The following is a 15,784-nucleotide window of genomic DNA, read 5'->3' on the forward strand; positions in this document are numbered from 1 at the left end:
TACACTGGCTGTTAGCAGCGGCAGTTATCTGCGGTGGCTGACAGCAGAGAGGCTCAGACAGCAGAATATCCAAGGTCCTGATGGAGAACTGCACCAGCAGGGACAATTTTTGATCCAAGGGTTATCCTGTGAGAAAGCTGCCCTAATTGACCAATTGCATACTGAGTTGTTTCCTGTTACTTCCAAGCTGCATCCTAACCTGAGTTGTCTACTAAGTTGTTTATCTCAATAAACCACTTGACTGTAAGTACAGTTCGTGAGTTCTGTGAGACACTGCAGCAAATTCAGGAAACCAGTGTGAGAAAGAAGAGTGCTAAGGGGGATAGGGAGTGATTGGTGTCAGAGATGACGGACTGCCACACCAATGAACCTAAAACCCTGGATCCTGACCCCAAACCTGACCTTTAATCTCTGACCCTTAGCCCTTAACCTTGGCCTTTGACTCTGGTCCCTGAACCCTGATCCTAGACCCAGACTCTGACCCTAAAACCCTACAGTCCCAAGACATAAACCACCACAACCCTAACCCGTCTAAAACCCCATGGTGCTAAGTGTCTGTGGAGCTATCTCCTCTCCCAGAACTTACCTTGGTGCACCTGCCCACAGGAGACAAGGCCGCACACACACACACACACATTTACTTACTTACTTTGAGTAAACTTTTTAATTATTTACATCTGGTCCATGGTACCAGGCACATGGTAAGCACCACATAAATGTTTAGATAAGCAACACAAACACTATCAGCACCCAGGGCAGGGTTCCCAGGGCAGTCAGGCATCCCCTGGGGGGTCCCTTCCCTGCTTCCACCCAGTCCACCCCACAAGGGGTCTCCTCCACCATCTGACTGGCTGGCCCCTCCCTCCCCAGTGGACCCTACAGTTCAGGTGGGGGTTGGGGGCAGCAAATTAGGTACAAGGGCTCCTCCCCAAGGGGCTGGAAGTCAGCACTGCCCTAAGTCTTTGTTCCAGCCCTGGCAGAGGGCCGAGAAGGGGGCCTCAGGCCACCCCTCCCCCAGCCTGGCCCACAAACCCACCTGACAGATTTAAGGCCCCCAAGAACCCCCATGCACCCACAACCCTGGGCTGCACCTTTCTCCCCAAGCACTTCAAGCTCCCAGGACTGAGGGAAATTGGTGACTGGACCTCCCCACACCTGTGAATCCCACCAACCCACTCTGTGACAGGGCCAGGGACTCCCTCTCAGAGCCCATTGGGGATATTGGTTCCTGGGGGGAGGGTCCTTGAAGCAAGTCCCCCCTGCACTCCAAACAGTGACCCCCCATGGGAATCACCTAAGGGTGGGGGGGCTGGGAGGGGAGGCACCAGTGGGGATGCTGCTGCCTTGGTCCTTTACAAGCCCCTGGGGTATCTGGGTGCCAGCCGGTGGGGTTAGAGCTGTATGTAGATGGGGCACAGAAGCAGGGAGCACTGTGCCTCTCCACGCCTGCCCAACACAACTCCCAACACACCTTCATGGAGCCAGATGCATCTAGCCTTGGAGCGGGTCCACCTACTGGGGTGCCCGTGTCTCCTACCTTCCAAGAAGCACAGCACATGGACCATCAAGAAAATCCACCTCCACTCCCGTGCTTCCCACCACCTGAGGTCCCCTGGCAGTGTCACCTGACTACTGCCCTGCCCATCAGCACAGGTGAGGGGTCTGGCAGGAGGGGAGGAGAGGAAGGGGTGAGGAGCCAGGAGGATGCCCAGGTGTGGGGGGTGAGGAGGTAGGTGTGTGGAGTTAAGGACCAGCACCTAACAACAACAATCAGAATACAATGAAATGGAACACAGTGGAATGTAGAAGACGGGGTTACAATAAAAACAAAGACATGGACTTAACTGTATTTCAGATGAATCTCATAATCACACAGGACAATGAAAAGACCGAAAAGAATCAACCCAAGTAAATTAAATTACAATAACGTGATTATATATTCTCAGGTTACAGATTAAAATAGCTGCAAAGAATTTTTAAGGCTACTTATGTACGGGTGTAGCAACTCCGAAATTATTATTGTGTGTATTATGTAACTGAGGAGCCCTGATGGCACACTGGTTAAGCACTGGGAACCCACTAGCCGCTCCACAGGAGAAAGATGTGGCAGTCTGCTTCCATAACGATTAAAACAATTATAGCCTTGAAAACCCTATGGGGAGGTTTTACTCTGTGCTATCGGGTCACTGTGAGTGTGAATCCGCTCCAAGGTAGTGGGTTTGGTGTTTGGTTTTTGTTCAGGCAATGCTGAGCAGAGGGCAAACGGGACCACAGAGCAGGGGCAGGACCTGCGAGACACAGAACCGGGGTGCAAACCGAAAGGCCGATGTGGAGCTGCTGCCGTGGTCACCGTTCTGGGGACGCCTGGAAGCCCTGGTGGCGCAGTAGTTAAAAGCTACGGCTGCTGACCAAAAAGTCGTTAGTTCGACTCCACCAGGTGCTCCTTGGAAACTCCATTGAGCAGTTCTACTCTGTCCTATAGGATCTCTGTGAGTCCGAATCAACTTGAGAGCAACGGGTTTGGTTTTGGTTTGGAGGGTCCGGCTGTGGCAAGTGAGCCCAGGCTGCCACTCAAAGACATCAATGGGCCTAGCAGGCCAGATGCAGACGCCTCCGTCTCCTGTTCTGAGCACAAGTCACGGGAGCTGACTCCCCAGGGACCACCTGCTCACCTGGATGGGGGGCCGCCCCCCACCCGCCAGCCCTGCCTCCGTCCGTCCGTCCGTCCCGCCGCCTGTACTTGGCACCCACCTGGGGTTGCACACCACCTGGGAGGGCGGTGGCCAGAAGGGCAGCCAAGCGGGGTCTCTTGGGCCGGCTGCTGGGGACCGGCTGTTCCCGCGGCGATTCTAGCTCTGGGTTGTGGCTCATGTTCTCACAGAGCAGACGCGAGGGACCACCCGGCGCTTGGGGTACCCTGTGGCACATAGTTGCATCCTGTACGGCCTCACAGAACGGCCCCTGCGGCCTCACAGAACGGCCCCCGAAGCCCCTTCCAGGAGTGGGGCTGACGTTTCGCCTTCCGGCCCTGTGCCCAGGGGTCGAGCTCTGTGCCCCGGGGGCGAGCTCCGCGCGCATCTGCACCGGGAGCCAGAGCAGCAAGGAGCGCGCAGTTGGCTCCAAGGAACCTTGGGGCGGGATCCGCAAGGTCGGGGGTAGTAAGCCAGCGCAGGATCTGCGGGGGTCAGAGGTCGTGCAGGCGCGGGGTGGGAGAGGTCAGCGGTCTTGAGTAGGTGCGGAATTGCCAGGGCACCCTTAATTACAACCAGAACTGGGAGCCAAAATAAACCACCCACCTGGTGACCGATAAAAAGAAAGAGGTGGAGGAGCATCTGTTCAGCCGATGCTTCTCAGCCATAAAAGGAAGACACTACTGACACAGGCTGGACAGCCTCAACCAAAAAGAGTCACGTGTGATTCCATTTATATAAAAAGTCCAGAAAAGTACAGCGTACAGGTAGAAAGCAGCCCGTTGCCTGGCTGCAGCCGGCGCAGGTACTAACAGCAAAGGGATACAAGGGACCTTTTGAGGAGTGGAAATGTCCCCAAACCAGATGGTAGTAATAGTTATACAGTTCTATAACTGTACTAAAATCATTGATTTGTACACTTACGATGCATGGATTTTAAATTATATCTCAATAAAGATGTAAAAAGTATTAATGGACCAGACGCACAGTCACTAGCACCTGTGATTACAAAACTGCATCACCATGACTGCTCGGAGCTTACACCCCTGTCCCCAGCCCTGGCCATTTTAAAACTCCATGCCATAACTGGAGCACAACAACATGACACAAAAGCATACAGGAACCATTCTGCCTGGAAAGGGAGCACCAAGTTTATTGGCGCCTCTTAAACTTTGCCTGGCCTGTTGAGGAGGCAGGTCAGGGTCCGGGCCAGAAGACGCCCAGCCTTCTTCATCTCTTCAATGTCGCGATGTGGTCAGTGGCAGAGCCTTCTGCGTAAGGTCACACGCTGGGCACAGAGGCAGAGCGAGGAGGTCCTGCGCACCACAAGGCAGTGTGGGCAGGGACAGGGACTGACCTGGAGGGGTGCAGACAGAAGGGGGAGGAGCTGCAGGGCAGAAAGGGGGCGCTGGCTGTGAGGGGGTGCGAACAGAACCGGTGAGAGCAGAGAGGGGAGAGGACGCAAGCTGAGCCAAGTGTGCGAAGCTTGCTCAAGCAAATGCTGAGCAGAGGGCAAACAGGACAACAGAATAGAAGCAGGAGCTGTAATATGCAGAACTAGGATGCAAGAAGAGGGGCTGGGATGAAGCTGCAGCAGTAGGTGATGTTTTGGGGACGCCGGGGAGGCCCGGGTGTGGCAAGTGAGCTTAGGCTGCCCTTCAAAGACACCAGTGGAGGGGATGGGCCAGAGGAGGGCTGGACACGAAGCATAGGCCTGATGCTCCTGGCAGCCCGGTGCTGATGCCTCCCTCTCCATGTCCTGAGACCCTCTACCCATGGGTGCTGACTCCCCAGGACCTACTGGCTCACCTGGGTGGATGGCTGCCCCCCCACACACACACCAGCCCCGCCTCCTGCAGGCCTGTCCACCCAGCCCACTGGCCCTCTGTCGCAGTTATTTCTAAAATTTTGATACTTTGTTCATCATAGATTGTTTTCCTAAGTACATTTCAGTACAGTGTCATGAATCCTGACCACTACATTTCTTGTTCTTGTTTGGTGACTTCCAGTCAGTTCCAATGCATAGCGACCCTATATACAACAAAAGGAAACACTTCCCAGTCCTGTGCCGTCCTCGTGATGGTTGTTGTGCTTGAGCCCACTGTTGGAGTCACTGTGCCAATCCATCTCATTGAGGGTCTTCCTCTTTTTCACTGACCCTCTACCAAGCATGCTTTCCTTCTCCAAGAACTGATCCCTCCTGATGACATGTCCAAACTATTTCCTGGCATCCCCTGAATTTCCTTGTTCACCCTAACCTGGCCCTGGTGGGGATGCGGGAGTATAGAGCCCTAGGTCAGAGTTCTGGTCAAAGGAGGCCCAGCCTTCTCCTTCTCTGGACCCCTCCACTCTCCAGCTGTTTCCTCCCTCCAGATGGTTCTAACACTCAAAGGACCTTTGAATATTGAGCTCAGGCTTTACTTCTAGAAGCCCTGGTTGCCAAGTGGTTAAGTGCTCGGCTGCTAACTGAAAGGTCGGTGGTTCAAATTCCCATTGTCAAGGCCAACAGTCTCACTCTCAGCTACATCCTCCTCACCTCCCTCACACTGTGTTTCCTCTGCTACTTACTCTTCATTGGCTGCCCCAACATAGCCACCTGTATCCTCCAGCAAACCACATTTGGAGTCATGTTTACTGTGGCTGTTCCCACAGTTTTGGCCAAAACCATCACTGTGGTCCTGGCTTTCAAGGACACTGCATCAGGCAAGAGGGTGAAGAATTGGTTGGTGTCAGGGACACTTAACTGCGTCATTCCCATCTGTTCCCTGATCTAGGTGGCTCTATGAAGTCTGGCTGAGAGCCTCTCCCCCCCTTCACTGACATAGACACACATTCTGAGCCTGGGTTTGTCCTCCTCATATGCAGTGAGGGCTTGGTCATTACCTTCTACTGTGTCCTGGGATACCCGGGCTCCTTAGCCCCGTGAAGCTTCACTGTGGCTTTCCTGGTCAGGAACCTGCCTCACACTTTCGACGAAGCCAAGTTCCTGATGTTCATCATGCTGGTGTTCTGCAGTGTCCGGGTCACCTTCCTCCCTGTCTACCACAGCACCAAGGGGAAGGTCATGGTGGCCACAGAGATCTTCTCCATCTTAGCCTCCAGTGCGGGGCCACTGGGCTGCATCTTTGCCAAGTGCTACATTATCATGCTAAGGGCAGTGCAGTGAACTACTTAATATAGCCCTTCTAGCGATAGTCTTTGTAACTCCCACCAAATGACATGGTGGGACTATGCAAATGAGGTTCTTGTGGCCCATCGAGGGGATTGGATAGTTTGCTAACAATGTAAAAGCGGTGCATGGAACGCTTATGTGTGTGGAACCATGCAAATAAGGTATCTGGAACCCCAAAAAGGGGATGGTCAGTTTTGCCATCCTGCTAGGCTTAAAATAAGCCATCCCAGAGACAGTAGTGGAGAATCTCACTGGCACTAATGGAACACCTCCTTTGGACCTGGGGTACCTGTGCTGAGAACCTCTTTGACCCAGGAGACAGAGCTGTAACACATAGGGGCAGCAGAACCAGGACAGAGAGGGAGAGCTGTAACACCAGAGATGGTAAGAAGTAATGGCAGAGAAATGGTGGCAGCAGAGATAACAGGACCAGGAGACTGGCAGAAGATGGCATGGCAGGCTTCCCAGCCCACGTAGCAAAAAAGCTGAGCACCTTCAGGCAGGAGGCTTGCTGGTACAGTAGGGTGCCTCCAGGCATTTGGTGAAACTAGGTTTGCTGACCCACAAAGCTAGAGCTGAGCACCTTCAGGCCGAGGCTTACTGGCTGAGTGGGGTGACTCTAGGCATTTACTGGCAGAGATAAACAAGCTCTGTAACACTTGTCCAAGTGGGGCAGAGGCTAGGCCAATGGGCCAAGGGCTAGAGAGAAACCTGCCTGCAGGTAAGGATGAGAATAGTCTGTCCTGATCAAAGAGCTGTATCCTGAGTGTTCCTCAACCTGAATTATAACCTGTTACTTCCCTAATAAACCCCATAACTGTGAGTATGGTGTGTGCCTTAGGATGAGTTCTCTAGAGAAGCAATACCAGCAAAGCTTGTGTATATGTATAGAAAAAAGAGAGATTTATATCAAAGAAATGGTTCATGCAGTTGTAGAGGCTGGAATGTCCCAAGTCTGAGGGTCACAATAAAGGCTTCTCCTGATTCATGTAGCTGCAGGGGCTGGCAAACCAAAGATTGGCAGGTCAGAGAGCAGGGTTTTTGCTCACAGGCTGTGAAGATCAACAAATCCCAAGATTGGCAGGCAAGTTGGCAGGTAAGCTGCTAGCTCAAGTCCCAAGAACTAGAGGTTAGAAGAACAGGAGCCAAAAGCAGGATTCAGAGCAAGCAAAAGCCCATCAGCCTTGCCAGAAAGTCCACTTATATTCAAAGCAGGCCACACTCCTAAGGAAACTCTCTTTCAACTGATGGGCTACTCACAGCAGATCCCATCATGGAGATGATCACATTATATCAAATCTCATCATGGAAGTGATCACACATCATACAACTGCCAAACTACACCATAACTGCCAAACCACTGAGAATCATGGCCCAGCCAAGTTGACACACAACCTTAGGGATCATAGTCCACACCTTGTCAACTTGGCACCTGCACACATCTGATTTAACCACAGATAATCTCTAAATAAAAACGATAGTCGTACTTGTGCCCAACATGATAAAACAAACACACATACAACTGAACATGCACTACCTGTAACCCGTTGCCGTCAAGTTGTTTCCAACTCATAGCAACCCTATAGAACAGAGTAGAACTGTCCCATAGAGTTTCCAAGGAGCGCCTGGTGAATTCAAACTGCTGATCTTTTGGTTAGCAACCATAGCACTTAACCACTATGGCACAAGGGTTTCCAAGAATATGCAGTAGCCCTGTTTATGTATTTTATAAGTGCAGAAAAGAAAAATATTTGATGCACACATAAAAACCAGGAATACTCAATTACAGTCCTTGTTTCTGCAACTGGTCATGTGGTCATAATTGGTATTTAGAACTACCTTCCTCCACAACCCACTCTGTATTCCCTTTAACCTCAGCAAGCACCTCAACTGGTCATGGTTCTTTGCCTGGTATGGTGATCACAGCTTCCATTCCTGAAGGGTCTGGGACATTAATAATCATGTCATAATTTGGTTGCTGTAGTTTTCCATCGACTTTAATCACAGGGCATTATAGTCCTAAGAGACTCCCTAAGGGATCTCTGCATTCCAGACATACTCTTCTTTACCTCCATTATGTAATAGCAACCCAATTTCCTCTTGGTAGTCAGGAGCAATCACATCAGCCAATACAGTAACTCCCTTCTCTGCCTGTTGATGCAGAGGCATAAGGAGCCCAGAGTGGCCAGATGGCATTCTTAGCTTCCAGTTCAGTGGAATCAGTGATTTCTTTAGATGGGAGCATTCCCCCCTTTGGAACTAAGACCTCTAGACTCACAGAGCATAAGGTCTCGGGGACAAGAAGCAAAAATTTTGTGAGTGGGTCCCTAAGGGTAATAGTGGGTGGTGCCACCCCCATTTCCACCTCTTGGTTCCTGGACTCATGAATCCTAGCTATGGGAGCAACAGCACCATACATTGGACTCTGGTTTAGAGCATATACAGCCTCCTGGAGAACACTGCCCCAACCCTGCAAGGTATTGCTACCTAGCTGGCGCCGTAATTGTGTCTTTAGAAGGCCATGCCATCATTCTATCAAGCCAGCTGCTTCAAGATGATGGGGAACATGGTAAGACCAGTGAATTCCATAAGCATGGGCGCACTGCTACATTTTACTTGCTGTGAAGTGAGTCCCTTGTTCTGAGGTGATGCTGTGTGGGATTGCATGACAGTGGATAAGGCATTTTGTAAGTCCACAAATGGTAGTTTTTGCAGAAGCACTGAGTGCAAGGAAGGCAAATATACATCCAGAGTGTCTATTCCAGTAAGAACAAAACGCTGCCCTTTCCATGATGGAAGTGGTCCAATGTAATCAACTTGCCACCAGGTTGCTGGCTGATCACCTTGAGGGATGGTGTCATAAAGGGGAGTCAGTGTTGGTTCCTGCTGTTGGCAGATTGGGCACTGAGCAGTGGCTGTAGCCAAGTCTGCTTTGGTGAGTGAAAGTCCATGATATGACACGAGCCCATGCATATCTATTTCACTCCTAGGGGCACCACGACTAAGTAGCCAATGCTATAACTCAATATAAGTCTGAACAAATAATTTATTTTACAAGGAACAGCACAAAGCTGGTTCCTATGAGGTGAAGGTTATAGATGTCCCAAATGTCCAAATTTTCCAAGCTTCTGTACCACTCCATCATCTCTAACATCAACTACTCCCTCTCCCCTCAGTACTCTACGTCCTGCCTTTGGTTCCCTAATTTGCTGCAACATCTCACAGAACTCATAAACCATACAAGGGAAATACCTCATGCAGTTGTGGAGCCTGGCAAGTTCAAAATTCATGGGTCAGGCATAGACTTCTCCCTGGCCCTCAGTCTCTGTCCAAAGGCACTGAGCTTTCTCACTCCCTGGGATGGGAAGCCCACTACGCCGTCTCCTGTGGTTTTCTGCTGCTGGCTTCTCCTTCTTTGGCAGTGGTGGGCTCTCCTCTCTGCTCTGAAATTGACTCTCTTTTAAAGCAAAACTGACCAATCCCCTCAGAGGGCCACAATTATCTGCACAGCCCCACCTAATCACCTGGGTGGGAGTCACAAGACCATAGCTAGAAATGCCACACACAAAAGTAATTAATTGCACTGAAGAGTCAGACTATTCTGATTACTGATTTGACTCTGCTGTCCATTGTGATAACCATGCCCATCTTGTCTTTGTTCACTGAGTGCTGCCATTTGTCCCTACTACCATGAGGTCCAATCAGTCCCATTGTACATAGATGTCTTAAATTCATTTAGGGCAGTTCGCACTGTCAAATCTGACTTACGTAAAATAGCAAACACAGCAGTCTTCAAGGATGCTGGGACTCCCTTCACAAATTTGTTGCTCACCGTTGTGGTAAAAGGTGTGTCCTCTAGGCACTCCATGTGTGGGTATGTGGGTCTAATCTGATAAATCCACTCTAACATGCCAATTTTACTAAACCTTTGGATACCTTCTATAGTACACCAAGGCAGGTCTGGCACTTTAACTTAATTTAATATAGGCCACCACATAATCCTTGCTTCAGCAACCCAACCAAATAAACTATTAGATCCTTTCCTAACCTCTCGAGCTGAAACACTGAATGAAGAATCTGTGCTTAGGGGGCCCATACTGATAAACTCTGACTGATACATCTTTACGCTCCTTGCACCATTATCCCACACCTTTAATAGCCATTCCCACATATATTCCCCAGGTTTCTGTTTATCCATGTTAGAAAAGTCAAGTAGTTCTTTTGGAGTATAGTGTGCCTCCCTGGGTCACACTTTGTACCTCACCTTTTGGGGCCTTCTGGGGCTTCAGTCTAGTTATAGGTCTAGAAGCCAAAATTGGTGGTGGGAATGTGTCTTGAGAACAGTTGACATTGTCTTGTAAGGCATCTGCCTCAGGCAATACCCCAGGCAATGATTCAGACAAAAGGCTCCGTAAACACAGCTGGGTTAATCTTATTAGATGTGGGTGGAGGGACTAGTGGTTTTACTGAGGAGGGTGGCTTAGAAGATAAACATGAAGTAATTTCTTCAGATGGGAGTGAGAGGGCTGGTTCTGTTGGCAGGAGTGATTCAATAGAATTTAGGGGCTCAGTGTTTCCAGCTTCCTGATTACCTGCCCATATGTCCCCATCCCAAGTTTCAGGACCCTATTTCTTCCCAGTCAATGCCCTCATATTAACTTCAGACTCCACTCGAGGTTGGAAATTGAGATGGAGTTGTAATTCAGCCACTCTTATGATAAGACCCTGGGTTTGGTTTTCAGCAATATCAGCTCCGTTACTATAAGAAATAAGGCTTTCTTTCAAAGCACGAGGAGAAACTTTGAGGTAGTTTATGCGGTGCTTGAGCTTTGACTCTGAAGCCCTGAGCTCATTTCTTTCTTTTACCACTTTGTTTAGGAAAACTAGGACCAATCGACCACTTTCTTTATACTTCTCATTATGATAAAATTATAGAAAGGTATCACACATACAATCACCCAGGGCCTCAACTTTCACCAAAACCTGATCTATCGGTGGTGATATTTTGCATGTTTCTATTGCCACCTCATGCCATGGATTAGCACTGGCCTCTTTACTACTGGAAGAAGAGACATCAACATCTCTGGACAATTTAGAAAACTCATCCTTACAATTTTCTCTAGAACCACTCTTGGTACCAAATGTCTTAGGCTGAGTTTTCTAGAGAAGCAAAATGAGAAAAGTGTATAAATAGAGAGAGAGAGATTTACATCGAGGAAATGGCTCATGCGGTTGTAGAGGCTGGAACGTCCCAAGTCCGTGGGTCAGGATGGAGGACTCTCCTGATTCACATAGCTGCAGGGGCTGGCAAACCCAAGATTGGTAGATCAGACAACAAGGCTCTTGCTCACAGGCTGTGAAAGTTGACGAATCCCAAAATCAGCAGGCAAGATGGCAGGTAAGCTTCTAGCTCAAGTCCCAAGAACTGGAGGTCAGATGAACAGGAGCCAGCTGCAGGATCCAGAGCCTTGCAAGAAAGTCCACTTAAATTCAGTGCAGGCCATATGCCCAAGGAAACTCCTTTCAACTGACTGGCTACTCACACCAGATCCCATCATGGAGGTGATCACAGTATATCAAATCTCGACATGGAAGTGATCACATCATCATATGACTGCCAAACTACACCATAACCACCAAACCACTGAGGATCATGGTCCAGCCAAGTTGACACACAACCTTAATGAGCACAACTTCTAAGGCTAGACTGAGAGCTCTGGTTATCAGTCTGGAGGTAATAAAGGGTGGTAGGGGAAGGGCTTGAGAACCGGTGTCATCTTGTGAGGTATGTGCTTTATGGAAGGTCACAACACACTCTTTAGACAAGGTAAGTCTGTTTTCTTCAGGGGAAAAAGCTGCTTCTGACAGACAGGAAGGTTAAGATTATCAGACTCATCCACCAAAATGTCCCCAATCCAGGGCTCAGGGTCCCTTTCTTTCCCTATCACGGTTCTGTGACACAGACCTGTTTAGACTGTACATGTAGTCTCTTTTGTAACTCTACCACCTTTATAATCAAACGAGCCTGCTTTTCAGCACCGTCTAAAACAGATAAGTCTACTTTTAAGCTGTCATTGAGTACCTCTGGCTTTCAGAGCCTCCTTTGGGTTGGCAGTTAACTAACCTAAATCTATCATTTTATTTTTTCAAGGCCTCCCATTCAGTTGTACAGGAGTATCCCACTCCATAATCCTAAAAAAATTTTCATTGACCCTTTATTGATTTAGAGAAGTGGAAACTTGGTCTCTCAACACCTTGCTGTACTCAATCCCAATGAATTACAGAAGAAAATTTTAGTAATTTTGATGCTACTATATGTCAGGAGGAAACCTGCTGGTGCAATGGTTAAGCATTCAGCTCCTAGCCAAAAGGTCAGCAGTTTGAATCCACCAGGCACTCCTCGGAAACCCTAGGGGGCAGTTCTACTCTGTGCTATAGGGTCACTATGAGTCTAAATCAGCTTGACGGCAACAGTTTTATATGTCAGGAGTTATTACCACCCTACTTACCCTACTTATTGCTTTCAGATAGATAGTAATCCAACTCTTAAACCCCAAACTGTAGATCCTTCTTCCCCAGCTTGGATTTGTAGGCAAAAGTAGGCTCTTGGAGGTTATGTGGCATATTCCCTATCCACACTTCCCAGCTTTGGGAAGCTAGGGTGGGTGGGTGTCAGGCAAATGATACAAGACAAATTACACATGCTCTCACCCAAGCTTTCAGCCCCAGTCTCCCTGTTGGTTACAAGAGGATGTTAATACCTGAGTATATGTGCAATTCATCTATGATGAACAGTGACTGACCAGGATGCTTTAGAAAAGATGTTCAACCTCACTAGCAGTCAGGGGAATGAGATAAAATGACGAGATGTATATTTTTCACTCTACAACAGGGAAATATTGATATATTCAATACTGGTAAGAATGTGGGCAAAGGGAACCTCAAATACACTTGCTGGACATGTCAACTGCAGTGCGATGGATCACTTTTGTGTGGCCTTTCTCACTATGGTCTTGTAATTCCCACCCAACTGATTGGATGGGACCATGCAAATAAGGTCTACGGAACCCTAATGAAGGGGTTGGTCAGTTTTGCCATCCTGCTGGACTTAAAGTAAGCCATCCCAGAGGCAGGAAGGAGAGGATCTCACCACCACCAAGGGAGAAAAGCCACGTCTTTGGACCCAGATTCCTGTGCAGAGAAGTTCCTGGAACCAGGAGACAGAGAGAGAGAAGAAGCTGTGACACTGAAAACAGTGAGAAGCAGTGGCAGAGAAACAGCAGCAAGAGAGACCTGCAGGAGACAGCATGGTGGTGTTCCTGGCCCACAGAGTGAGAAAGCTGAGTGCCATTGGGCAGGAGGCTTGCTGGCAGAGTAGGGTACCTCCAGGCACTGTGTGGAGCTAAAGCTGAGCACCTTTGGGCCAAGACTTACTGGCAGAATGGAGTGCCTCAGGGCACTTATTGGCAAAGCTACAAGAGATTTGTAACAGGGCAGAGGCCAGAAAGAGGCATGCCTGTGGGTATGGCTGAGAAGAGGCTATACTGATGAAGAACTGTACCTTGCAGAAAAGGCATCTGACAAAGTCCAACACCCATTTATGATAAAAACTCTCACCAAAATAGAAATTGAAGGAAAATTCCTCAACATAATAAAGGGCATCTATGCAAAGCCAACAGCCAACATCACTCTAAATGGAGAGAACCTGAAAGCATTTCCCTTGAGAACGGGAACCAGACAAGGATGCCCTTTATCACCGCTCTTATTCAACATCATGCTAGAAGTCCTAGCCAGGGCAATTAGGCTAGACAAAGAAATAAAAGGTATCCGGATTGGCAAGGAGGAAGTAAAATTAACTCTATTTGCAGATGACATGATCTTATACACAGAAAACCCTAAGGAATCCTCCAGAAAACTACTGAAACTAATAGAAGAGTTTGGCAGAGTCTCAGGTTATAAAATAAACATACAAAAATCACTTGGATTCCTCTGCATCAACAAAAAGAACACCGAAGAGGAAATAACCAAATCAATACCATTCACAGTAGCCCCCAAGAAGATAAAATACTTAGGAATAAATCTTACCAAGGATATAAAAGACCTATACAAAGAAAACTACAAAGCTCTGCTACAAGAAATTCAAAAGGACATACTTAAGTGGAACAACATACCTTGCTCATGGATAGGAAGACTTAACATAGTAAAAATGTCTATTCTACCAAAAGCCATCTATACATACAATGCACTTCCGATCCAAATTCCAATGTCATTTCTTAAGGTGATAGAGAAACAAATCACCAGTTTCATATGGAAGGGAAAGAAGCCTCGGATAAGCAAAGCATTACTGAAAAAGAAGAAGAAAGTGGGAGGCCTCACTCTACCTGATTTCAGAACCTATTATACAGCCACAGTAGTCAAAACAGCCTGGTACTGGTACAACAACAGGCACATAGACCAATGGAACAGAATTGAGAACCCAGATATAAATCCATCCATGTATGAGCAGCTGATATTTGACAAAGGCCCAGTGTCAGTTAATTGGGGAAAAGATAGTCTTTTTAACAAATGGTGCTGGCATAACTGGTTACCCATTTGCAAAAGAATGAAACAGGACCCATACCTCACACCACGCACAAAAACTAACTCCAAGTCGATCAAAGACCTAAATATAAAGACTAAAACGATAAAGATCATGGAAGAAAAAATAGGGACAACTCTAGGAGCCCTAATACAAGGCATAAACAGAATATAAAACATTACCAAAAATGACGAAGAGAAACCCAATAACTGGAGGCTCCTAAAAATCAAACACCTATGCTCATCTAAAGACTTCACCAAAAGAGTAAAAAGACCACCTACAGACTGGGAAAGAATTTTCAGCTATGACATCTCTGACCAGCGTCTGATCTCTAAAATCTACATGATTCTGTCAAAACTCAACCACAAAAAGACAAACAACCCAATCAAGAAGTGGGCAAAGGATATGAACACACACTTCACTAAAGAAGATATTCAGGCAGCTAACAGATACATGAGAAAATGCTCTCGATCATTACCCATTAGAGAAATGCAGATTAAAACTACGATGAGATTCCATCTCACTCCAACAAGGCTGGCATTAATCCAAAAAACACAAAATAATAAATGTTGGAGAGGCTGCGGAGAGATTGGAACTCTTATACACTGCTGGTGGGAATGTAAAATGGTACAACCACTTTGGAAATCTATCTGGCGTTATCTTAAACAGTTAGAAATAGAACTACCATACAATCCAGAAATCCCACTCCTCGGAATATACCCTAGAGAAACAAGAGCCTTCACACAAACAGATATATGCACACCCATGTTTATTGCAGCTCTGTTTACAATAGCAAAAAGCTGGAAGCAACCAAGGTGTCCATCTATGGATGAATGGGTAAATAAATTGTTGTATATTCACACAATGGAATACTACGCATCGATAAAGAACAGTGACGAATCTGCCAAACATTTCATAACATGGAGGAACCTGGAAGGCATTATGCTGAGCGAAATCGGTCAGAGGCAAAAGGACAAATATTGTATAAGACCACTATTATAAGATCTTGAGAAACAGTATAAACTGAGAAGAACACATACTTTCGTGGTTACGAAGGGGGGAGGGAGGGAGGGAGGGAGAGGGTTTTTTTACTGATTAATTAGCTGAAAAGAACTGCTTTAGGTGAAGGGAAGGACAACACTTAATACATGGAAGGTCAGCTCAACTGGACTGGACTGGACCAAAAGCAAAGAAGTTTCCGGGATAAACTGAATACTTCAAAGGTCAGCGGAGCAAGGGCTGGGGTTTGGGAACCGTGGTTTAAGGGGACTTCTAAGTCAATTGGCAAAATAATTCTATTATGAAAACATTCTGCATCCCACTTTGAAATGTGGCGTCTGAGGT

The sequence above is a fragment of the Elephas maximus genome, chromosome 23, assembly GCF_024166365.1.
Source record: "Elephas maximus indicus isolate mEleMax1 chromosome 23, mEleMax1 primary haplotype, whole genome shotgun sequence".
Taxonomy (NCBI): domain Eukaryota; kingdom Metazoa; phylum Chordata; class Mammalia; order Proboscidea; family Elephantidae; genus Elephas; species Elephas maximus.